The following is a 12,165-nucleotide window of genomic DNA, read 5'->3' on the forward strand; positions in this document are numbered from 1 at the left end:
CATAAACTCTTTATGTCTATTTTTAAAGTATAACTTTAAAATCCAGTTCTTATCAGGTAGAAGAACAACTGTTACTAATAAAGTAGCTGGCTTAGCTACCTCCTTCGTTGAAGTTTCCAAGACTGTAGTTAAATCCATCTGTTCGCCCTCTATCGGAAATCGTTCCTCTGAGTTTTTGTAGGAAGATAATATATTTTTGAAAAAGGAGAAAAATTATCTTCTGGAACATTAAGGACTTCCATAAACTATTTCTTTAGGACTTCTTTAGCAGACATTAGAGGTAACTTTGGAAAATTCAATAATCTAAGATTATTTATTCGATTTCTATTTTCCAAGATTTCCATTTTTCTTCTTAAATTTAGACTATCTTTGATTAAAGTTGTTTGTACCTCCTTTACTTCCAATATCTGTTTCTCAGCTTTCTCTACCTTAATTTTTACAACCACTATGTCCTGTTTAATTCCATTTAATTCTTCCTTTTGTTCAGCAAATTTGTTTTCCAAGTCCTTTATTTTTGGTGACAAAGTCTGCCCCAGCGCAGTTACTAGGTCCCATAAAGAATCTAGGGTTACATTGATAGGTTTAGGCATTAAGGATATACTTGCAGACAGTAATCCAGCCTTTGATGCTTCCGGTGTCTTTTCCTCAAGTAGGTCTTGTCTTTCTTCTTGTCCCCTCGTTCTAGCCGCTGAGGTATTATCTAGTGCTTTGCTCAATTCAGCCTCCTAGGAAATGAAGTCTGCCACTTTGGACTGGCTGCTTTCCCGCAGCGAGCTTGTGGCTGAGGGGGCGGGGTTCTTGCGTTGGGGCTCAGCGCCAATTCCAGCCCATGGTGGCTCGAAGCAGCCTCACTCCCAACCTGCGGCTCCAGCAGGCAATTCCACAACTATGTCGGCTCCTGGGTCAGACCCCTCAAAAAAATCATCCAAATTCGAATGTGGAGGGGTCTCCAAGCGTCTCGAGGCTCCAGAGGCGCTTTTCCCTCTCCTCTTCGGCATCAGGTATGCTATAATAAGTAAATATTTGACGAGTTCTTTAAGTGTCTAGCTCACACTCAACAGCTCGCAGCCATCTTGGATCAGGTTCTCTACCGAAAGAGTATCACCAGCTCAAATTATGCATTACAGAATCATGGCTAAGTGACAGTGAGGAAACCTATCTTTCCCAGGCATGGCCCCCAGGTTTTACCTATTCCAAGCAAAATAGGCACGGCAGGAAGGGAGGGGGTGTCGCAATTATATATGAATCTTCTTTACGAATTAAACTCGAGTGCAACTCCAACAGTCAACATCTTGATTCCTTGTATTTCTCGTTGCTAGCTTCTACTCTAATCAATTTCCTCCTCATATATTTTCTTCCACCTATTACCAAGGACTCTCTCTTACTTCCGCAATCTCTCCTGCTTGACTTTTGTACCTCAGTCGCCAATTTCATCCTCCTAGGTGTCTTCAATATCTACTTTGATGATCTTGGAAGCTCTCACACATAGGACTTTCTAACTCTTACATCCGACCTTCTCCCTCACTCCTCTAATTTCTAACCCCACACATTCTGTGGGTCGTACTCTCGACATGGTTCTTCTTCCTAACTCTCTGGTTCAATATGTTCAACTCTCTGGAATCTCTCCGTTCCCCTGCACTGACCATGCCCTTATCTCATTTAATGTGTCTAGTCCCATTATCATTTTCAAGTCCCCCTGCCAAGACTGCTAGCTTTAGAGACTTTAGTAAATTAAATTCCTCCAACCTGAGTCCTTTGATCTCCACCTTGAAGAATTGACTTCCCTATCAACAGATGAAATGGCAGAGCAATGGGTAGATGCAACGCAGAAACTCATGGATAAAGTAGCCCCATTACAGCGTCAGAGAATCTCTACGGAGATAACGAAAAAAAAACACCATAGCTTACGCCGGAGCTAACTCTGCTCCGATGCCAAGTTTGTTTCCTTGAAAGAAGCTTGCTTCGCCGCCACTCACTTTCAACACTTAACCTTTATAAAATCAAAGCATTATCTTATAAAAAAGCTATTCAAGAAAGTAAAAAAACAACATATTAACATCTGCTCCAACAATTAACGTCTGCTCCAACCCCTCCAGCTCAAAATCTGGCAGATCACTTTATTCAACAAATTAATTAATAGGAAACAGTCCTATCATCCTATTCAATGTTCACCATTATTTATATATCCAAAGCTAAATTTAAAATCTTTAAAAAAAAAATCAAATTCCATTAAATAATATAGAATAGTGTTGTTGTTAAGTGCTCAGACATTAACCAAAACACCAAGTGATATTACACTGCAACAGTTGTCAATGAGACCATCATAGCCTTCACAGTGTCTTACTACCAATCAAATTGAAAAAACTCTCAATGAGCAATTACATAGTATATCAAATCCACTTATCTGGCACTCCTTGGTGGTGATGTTAATTTCTGACAGCCGCGCCGGGCTATTGTTGATCCAACTCAGATACAATTATATAATCTAACCAAACTTACCTGTTATAGGGCACTAATTTCTGAATGTGAGTTCATTCAAATACATCCACAACACCCACCCAATCTATTTTGTACAGAAAACTAACACAAAATGAGTTGCTCTCTCACAACAATTCTCTGCCTACTTATTAGCATCAGATGAACCAAAGCCTACTCCACCCATCCCAACAGTAGATCAGAACACATAGTCCCAACATGGAGTCAACCTACAATAAATTGTGCCAACCACATGTGATAGATAATCCCAAGGCTGTTTGGACCACACAGACACAAAAAACCACGCCACAATCGCATCATTAAACCAAACCCAGACAATCTAATAAGAATCCCAACCACTTACAGTAACGAAGTCAAACTTGCCTCAATCCCATGTGGATACATTAACGCGAGATCAGTTATCAACAAGACTGAAATTATAAAAGATGTGCTCAATGAATACAACCCAGCTTTCTATTCATAACTGAAACATGGATACCAATGCAAGATGACCCCAGATTATAACTACTCTGCCCAATAGACTAAAAAATCACCCCCCTATTGAGAACTGGTTGCAGGGACAGCGGCCTGGCGATACTGCACAAATCGTCTTTTTACATCAAAATCATGGAATCTAAAACTCTCACCTCACTACTAATGGCAGAAATAAACTGACTTTTCCCAATGCTCCATCTGCTGCATACTATTCTACATCACTCTTCGCCTAGATCTGTGGAAAGGCAGGTTATAAATACTTTTAAATAAAATTGGTTCTCAGACATCTCAAGAGCCATGGTACAATATGATTCCACTTTTATCACAGGAGACCTCAACCTTCACCTCAAGTCTCAAACTCCCAAACCCTAAAATTCCTCAATAACCCATACACGAAAAGGGCCATCAGTTAGATTAGCGGTTTCAAACTTGCGGCCCACCAGGTCCTATTTGCGACCCACAGTCTGTACGCGATCTCGCACACTTGGCAGGAAGAGAAACTCCGGCATCAGCTGACTTGAAACTTCCTGTGCCGTCACATATGCCGGGTCTCCTGCCTTCACGTATCTGCCGGGACTCATTACCTCCTTTCTCTAGCCTGCTGCTGCTGGTCAAGGGGTGCAGAGACAAGATGAAGACAGGAGTCCTGGCAGATACGCAAAGGCAGGAGTCCCGGCATATACAACAGCAGCAGAAAGTTTCAAGTCAGCTCACGCCGGAGCCTCTCTTTCTGCCCAGTGTGCGAGATCACAAACAGACCACGGGCCACAAAATAGAGGTATTGCTGGACAAGGAGAGCAGGTAAGGGAGAACGGGTACTGCTGGACAAGGAGAGCAGGTAAGGGAGAAGGGGTACTGCTGGAGAGGGGGGTGGAAGGGAGAAGGGGTATTGCTGGACAGGGAGGTGGAAGGGAGAAGGGGTACTGCTGGACAAGGGGATGGAAGGGAGAAGGGGTACTGCTGGACAAGGGGTGGAAGGGAGCAGGGAAGGGAAAAGGGGTACTGCTGGAGGGAAGGGAGAAGGGGTACTGCTGGACAGGGGGAGTTAAAAGGAAGGGAATAGACTTAGTAGATAAAGATAAATTGTTCATCCTCTCCAAGATAGGAAAAACAAGAGAGCACTCTCTAAAGCTGAAAGGGGATAGATTCCATACAAACGTAAGGAAGTTATTCACCCAGAGAGTGGTAGACAACTGGAATGCTCTTCCGGAGTCTGTTATAGGGGAAAACACCCTCCAGGGTTTCATGACAACGTTGGACAAGTTCCTGCTAAACTGGAACATACAAGGGGTAAGGCTGGACTCATTTAGAGTACTGGACTTTGACCTGAGGGCTGCTAGGTGAGCAGACTGCTGGACAGGATGGACCACTGGTCTAACCCAGCAGCGGCAATTCTTATGTTCCACAAAGGCATCTAATAAATAAAATGAGTGCCCTCAAAGTGATGGACTGAGTCAGGAACTGATTTAGTGGAAGGCAACAGGGTAGTGATCAATGGAGATCATTCTGAGAAAAGGGATGTTACCATTAGTGTGCCTAAATGTTTGATTCTTGGGCCTGTTCTTTTTAACATTTTTTAAGTGATATTGCTCGCAACATAAAAATAGCCTTACTGGGTCATACCAATGGTCCATCAAGCCCAGTAGCCCATTCTCATGGTAGCCAATCCAGGTTCCTAGTCCCTGGCCAAAATCCAAGAGTAGCAACATTCCATACTACTGATCCAGGGTAAGCAGTGGCTTCCCCCATGTCTTTCTCAATAACACACCATAGAGGACTTTTCCTGCAGGATATTGTTCAAACCTTTTTTAAAACCAGCTACACTATCCGCTATTACCACAACCTCTGGCAATGTAACTTCATCGAGTGATCCCAAGTCTTTGTAATTTTTGACGGAGTGAAAAATTGATCCACTTGTACCCGTTCTACTCCACTCAGGATTTTGTAGACTTCAATCATATCTCCCCTCAACTGTCTATTTTCCAAGCTGAAAAGTCCTAACCTTTTAAGTCTTTCCTCAAATGAGAGGAGTTCCATCCTCTTTATCATCTTGGTCGCTCTTCTTTGAACCTTTTCTAGTGCCGCTATATCTTTCTTAAGATAAGGAGACCAGAATTGAACACAATACTCTAGGTGAGGTCGCACCATGGAGCAATATAGGGGCATTATAACATTCTTACTCTCGTTGACCATCCCTTTTTAATAATTCCTAGCATCCTGTTAGCTTTCTTGGCCACTGCCACACATTGGGCAGAAGGTTTCATCATATTGTCTATGACGACACCCAGATCCTTTTCTTGGGCGCTAATCCCCAAGGTGAACCCTAGCATCTGGTAACACTGATTCAGGTTATTCTTTCCAATATGCATCACTTTGCATTTGTCCACATTAAATTTTATCTATCACTTGGATGCCCAGTCTTCCAATTTCCTAAGGTCAGCCTGTAAATTTTCACAATCTGCATGTGTTTTAACAACTTTGAACAGTTTAATGTCATCTGCAAATTTAATCACCTCAATCGTTCCAATTACCAGATCATTTATAAATAAGTTAAATAGCACCGGTCCCAGTACAGATCCTTGCGGCATTCCACTGTTTACTCTCCTCCATTGAGAACAATGACCATTTAATCCCACCCTCTGTTTTCTATCTGATAACCAATTCTTAATCCACAACTGAACTTTGCCATGACTCTTTAATTTTCTCAGGAGCCTCTGATGAGGAACTTTATCAAAAGGTTTCTGAAAATCCCAATACATTGCATCAACCAGCTCACCTTTATCCACAGATTTATTCACACCTTTCAAGAAGTCAAGCAAATTGGTGAGGCAAGATCTCCCTCGGCTGAACCCATGCTGACTGTCACATTAAATCAAGTTTAGTCTACGTGTTCCACAATTTTATTTTTTATAATTGTATCCACTATTTTGCCCAGCACCGAGGTCAGGCTTACTAGTCTGTAATTTCCCCTGGATCTCTTTGTAAAAATCAGTGTAACATTAGCCACCCTCAATCTTCAGGTACTACAGACGATTTTAGCGGCAGGTTACAGATCAATAACTGAAGACCAGCAATTTCATGTTTGAGTTCCTTTAGTACCCTGGGATGTATACCACCCGGTCCAGGCGATTTATCACTTTTTAAATTGGAGTAGTTTTCGAGTCCGACCTTTTATTTTCTATGCACATCCAACAAACTGCTAAGGCCTGTCGCCTCTATTTCTCCATCACCAAAAAAAGTTGCCCCTTCCTCTGAGCACACTACTCAGGCCCTTGTCCATACTCTCGTAACCTCACACTTAGATTACTGTAATCTACTTCTAACTGGTCTCCCACAGTGTCGCCTCTACCCCTTTCGATTGGTGCAAAACTCTGCTACACAACTCATCTTCTATCAACCTCACTACACTCATGTTACCCCTCTCCTTAAATCACCTCATTGGCTCCCTATCTACCTTCGCATACAGTTCAAACTCCTATTGGTGACCTACAAGTGTGTTCATTCTGCTATCCCTCAATATCTCTCCACTCTTCTCTCTCCTTATACACCTCCCAGAGAACTTCATTCCTCAGATAACCTGCTCTTAGCTATACCCTCCTCCTTTACTGCCATTTCCAGACTTTGTTTCTTTCATCAAGTTGCCCCCTATGCCTGGAATAAATTACCCGAGTTTGTCCACCAAGCCCTTTCCCTTGTTTAAAAGCAGACTGAAAACCCATCTTTTTGATATAGCCTTCAAACCATAACCCTACTCCCAACTGCCCACCAACGTAGCCAGTGGATTAACTGTTTCCATGACATCCTGTTTGTCTGTCTTGTCTGTTTAGATTGTAAGCTCTTTTGAGCAGGGACTCTCTTCTTTGTGATTCTGAACAGCGCTGCATATGTCTGGTAGCGCTATAGAAATAATAGTAGTAGTAGTAGTAGTAGATATTGCTGAAGGGCTTCTTGAGGATGATATCAAAATCTGCAATAGAGCAGACACCCCTGATGGTTTGAATAACATGAGGAAAAACCTAGCAAAGCTTGTAGAATAGTCTGAAATTTGTCAGCTAAGATTCAGTGCTAAGAAATGAAAGGTCATGCATTTGGGCTGCAAACACCCAATGGTACAGTTTAGGGGGTGAAGAACTTTTGTGCATGAAAAAGGAGTGCAATAGTATGTGATGATTTTAAGGTGGCCAAACAGGTTGAAAAGGTGAGGGTGCATAGGGAGAGGAACGGCCAATAGGAAAAAGGAGGTTTTGATGCTCCTCTATAAGACTCTGGTGAGACCTCATTTAGAATATTATGTAAACCACACCATCAAAAAGATATCAACAGGATGGAGTCGGTTCAGAGGAAGGCTACTAAAATGGTCGGTGGACTTCATCATAAGGTGTAGTGGACAGACTTAAAGATCTCAATATGTATACTTTGAAGGAAAGGTGGGAGAGAGGGAAGATATGAAGAGATGTTTAAATGCGGATGAGGAACTCTGGAATGAGAGGGCACAGGATGAGGTTAAGAGGTGACAGGCTCAGGAGTAATCTAAGGAAATACTTTTTTACAGAAAGTGTGGTAGAAGCGTGGTAGAGATGGTGGAAATTGTCTGAATTCAAGAAAGTGCGGGACAGGCATGTGTGATCTCTTACGGAGAGGAGGGTTGATGCTGCGGATGGATAGTCTGGGTGGAATATTTTGCCTTTATCTGCCTTCATGTTTCTATGAGCACTAATACTGCTTATTATTCACATGGTTGGGTATTTTACGGTTTTAGCTTTTCTTTATTTTTCACATGTTAAAACTCATGGTTTCTGTATATTTCCATATGTCTAATCTATCACTTTTGATACAATGAGGTTTATAATGTGAAAAATCTTTGTTTAATTACAAGACTTCTGGCTGTGTTGAATCAGTTTAAGAATAAAGTTTTTAAGTGGAAGCGTCCTGAGTGGAAGCATCTCTTTATCCCCACTTTCTCTGACTGACTCAGCTTGTTAATCCAGCCACATCTCTTTTGATGTCCTCTTTAAAATCTAGCCACAACTCAATTTCTAATTTAATGTCAAACATCCTTTCTTAAGCTCTGATCTTTGTCTGGCATAGCTACCTCACTCAGTGTCCAAGCTTAGATAGTTCACCGAGTCAGAACTGTATGTTGCCATCCTTAACTCTCTGTTTTTACTACACAGCTAATGATATTCCATATGGCTCTTCTATTCCTCGCCACTTCACCTTTTTTATTTAATAGGATGTAATTCACCCCTTAGATGTCCAAATGTATTCTTACATATTTATTTTATTTATTTATTCATTCAATTTTCTATATCGTTAAGAACATAAGAACATCAGCTCTCCCAGGAGAGCTGAGAACAGTTTACATGGATTTATTCAGGTACTCAAGCATTTTTCCCTGTCTGTCACAGTGGGCTCACGATCTATCTAATGTACCTGGGGCAATGGGGGGGATTAAGTGACTTGCCCAGGGTCACAAGGAGCAGAGTGGGAGCTGAGGCTGTAGCTTTAACCACTGCGCCACACTCTCCCTTAGTAGTCTGGAGCAAACTGGAGGGTATTACCATAATGAAATCACCAAGTGTGCATGAAGCTTTAGCTCAGAGCTGCCATTTCCAGCACTGAAGTTACTTCATTAGCCTTCAAATACTGTATATACATTTAACAGAGCTATACCAGCCATCATCCTTAGATAGGGTTATCTTATTTGTGTAGACAAAAAAAAGGACACATGACCCCCACCCCTGCCCCGCTCCACCCCATCCCCATAACACCCACCTTTCATCCATTTCCTTCCCCCTTCCCATCCTTTTAGTGCTTCTCTCTCTTTCTCCCTCCTTCTAACCCCTTCCTCCATGGGTGCTTCTCTCTCTTTCCTTCTAATTTCACTTTCCTGTGGGTGCTTTCTTTCTTTCTCTCTCTCTTTCCAACATCTCCCTCCTGGTGGGTGTCCCTCTCTTTTTCTCTCTGCTGCCTTCGGTCTGCCCAAGAAGTCTTCTCTCTATAGCAACTTCCTGTACCCAAATTGGCAGGATGCAGAGAGACTTCTAGGCTCACGTCACTGAGGCTGCCAACTGTCTGAAGACTGAAATTCCAGCACCAGAACCTGGAGTAGGTGGGGGACAAGGGAGAGCCATATCTGACTCTGGGGTGGGGGGGCTGAAGAGACTGAATCCAAAACCCAGGAAAACTCCCTCAGGCCAGGAAACCATATGGACATCCCTCTAAAATGAGGACATGTCTGGGTAAATCTGGACTTATGGTAACCCTACCTCCCACCCATCCATTATTTATTTGTCCCCTTCGCTCTTCTTTTAACTTCCATCCAGCACTGTCCTCATCTCCCCCATGCAGCTTTACCAATATCCTCTCCGTATAGTATTGCCCATCTCTTTTCCCCCAAACCACCATTGCCTGTCTCTTTCTTTCTCCCTGCCCCATTCAACATTTCCCCTCTCCCCATACAGTATTGTCCCTGTGCCCTGTTTCTATCTCTCCTCTCTTCCATTCAGCATTGCCACCTCCCCATCCAATACTGCCTCATACTCTGTCTCTTCCCTCACATCCAGCACTACCCTAACTCCATGCTCTTCTCAAACCCTCTCCTTTCCATAATGCTTCTCCAACCCTCCATCCATGCTATTTCTACAGCTCCCTCCCCTCCCCATGTTGATTCTTCAGCCCTCCCTCCTCCGATCTTGAAACTGCTTTTTCAGTCCTCCCTGCTTCTATTTCCAAAGCTGCTTTTTTAGTCACTTTTACAGTTCTCTCTCTCCTCTCATCTCAAATGCTGCTGATAACTTCCCCCTGCCTGATGCAGCTTTTTCAATCTTCTGCTCCTCTCCCTGCTTCTCCAGCCCCTACCCCAGTGCTGCTCTCTTACCTTCTCCTTCACTCGATGTCAATTCTCAACCTTCCCTGACGCTGATTTTCTAGATTTTCATGCCTCTCTCTCCTCAGACCAGACCCTGCAGCAGAGGCAGAGTTTTGGAAACTTCTGCAGCATCAGACAGAAGCAGAACTGGTAGAAAAAAAATCTTCGCCACAGTCAGGCACTGCATAGCACAAGTTGGGGAAAAAGTGGCATCGCACTGAGACACAATTTTCTGGGCAGTCCTACTCTGAGGAGACCTTTCCTGGATGGTTCCACACTAAGGCACAAGCTGCATTGATTTTTCCCAGGTAGTTCTACGCTGCTGCACAAGTTAGAAAGGTACTGCAGCAAATATTGAGGAATTAGAAATGTGCAAAGGCCTGCCCCAGAAGCCTTTTCTTTGCAGCGGGAATAATGCAGACTGCAAAGAGAAGGCTTTCAGGTTGGAGAGAGAGTCCAAAACCCAAACTCCCTCAGTCAAGGAAACCATCCGGACACCTGGACAGTCCTCTAAAAAGAGGACATGTCCGGGAAAATCCAGACATATGGTAAGTCTATCCTTAGAGTCACTGGCAGCTGATTCTATTTGTTTGGGCCTGCAGTTGAGAAAGTCATCTTCCTTGTTTCCTCAAAAGAGAGAATGGGGCAAAAAAATTTGAAAAGTGAAATACCCTAAGTGCTAAGTTTCTCATTATATAACTTTCTATACTACGGAAGCCGAGACTTCTTTTCCCATAAAAATGCACTATTGGGGAGCTTATTTCTCTGGAATCCCCAGTCTAATTTGGCCATTTTCAAATCAAATTTGTCAACATAAGAATAGTCATACTGTGTTAGGCCAATGATCCATTTAGCTCAGTATCCCTGTTTTCATAGTGGCCAACCCAGGTCACAAGTATATGGCAGAAACTCAAATAGCAGCAATGTTCCTTGCTATCGATCCCAGAGCAAGCACTGGCTTCCCCCGTGTCTGTCTCAATATCAGTTTTCCTTACATGCCAAATTTTATCCCTTGCTGTTAAATTTCTGTGCTAGAGAAGCTGGAACTCCTTCACCCACAGAAATAAACTGGGTCTTTTTTTTTTTTTTGGGGGGGGGGGTGAGAGAGAAAAGACTTATTCTGGAACCATAGCCCATTTTCAAACCTGTGTCTATATGTATGTATGTTTTTTAAGTGGCTTTTCCCATGTTAAGTTTAATCTCATTCTGTTAAATTTTTGGAGAGTTATTTTGCCCTCAGATGGACAGACATTTGATCTCTTTTGTGTAATTATTTCCTTTTCCATTGGGTTTTTAAAAGAATGAAGTAATTTTAAATTCTTGTTTTGTCTATAAATCTCTTATTTGTTCCTTAGGGAGTTTTAAGGATAGAAAATTTCAGGTGCTGATGTGGTAAAAAGAGAAAGAGGTCATTTCATAGGAAGAGGGAGGAAGGATCAAATTTGGTAAGGCAGAAGGGAAAGCAGGAACAAAAGATTAGGGATGATAGAAAAGTGGAGAAACAAATCAGGATCAGAAGAATAACAGAAAAGAAGGAATGTTCTGGGATCCTAGGTGGAGGGGGATCCACAGAGGTATAAGGTGGTATCCCTATCATGGCTCCAGTCCTGCTGCCCCTTACATCTCTACTCCTCTACTCTCTTCTTTTCTTTCTTCTCTTCACCCTCAATATTTTTCCTTTCCCTTTCTGTCCCCATCCTAGGTGCATCCATACACAAAATCTTCCATTCTCCTAGTCCCCTATCACACATCCCCAAGCCCCACTTTTATACACATCAGCAATGCATTTGTGTAACTTCCACTACCCCTCTTCTATTGAAACCATCCTCCAAACATGCCTTCCATTAAACCACCCCCATCCCCTGTTCCAGGCAACTCTCTCATTCCATTCCCTGTTCTGATAAGACAGGCAGGAAATAATGGAGAAGAGTGGCAGCATACTACTTCCCAGGGTTAACTGCTTCGAACCATTCAGGACACAATAAGGATTCATGCTAAAATCAGCAATTAGAAGGCTGCAGTTTAAGGTTCTGCCACTCTCTTCCCTTTCCTCCTGCTACCAATTCAGCATGAAGGTGGGAATAGCCTCCACCTCCCCAACCCTTCTCAGCCATCAGTCTACTTGGGGGAGGGGTATTTGTGTGTGTGTGTATATGTATATGTATATATATATATATATATATATATATATATATATATATATATATATATATACACACACACACACACACACACACTATTGCTTCTGATTTGTTTAAATGCTTTTGTTGATTTCTCAAAAGGTTGACTGTTCAAAACATGAATGCTTACATCTCTAAGCATCT

The 12,165-nt window shown here is 42.5% G+C and overlaps 1 protein-coding gene across 1 annotated transcript in view; it reads right to left on the reverse strand.

Moving 5' to 3' along the window:
- Positions 1–12,165, reverse strand: part of DNAJC13 (DnaJ heat shock protein family (Hsp40) member C13) — a 495,155-nt gene that overhangs the window by 214,011 nt on the left and 268,979 nt on the right.

The sequence above is a fragment of the Geotrypetes seraphini genome, chromosome 2, assembly GCF_902459505.1.
Source record: "Geotrypetes seraphini chromosome 2, aGeoSer1.1, whole genome shotgun sequence".
Taxonomy (NCBI): Eukaryota; Metazoa; Chordata; class Amphibia; order Gymnophiona; family Dermophiidae; genus Geotrypetes; species Geotrypetes seraphini.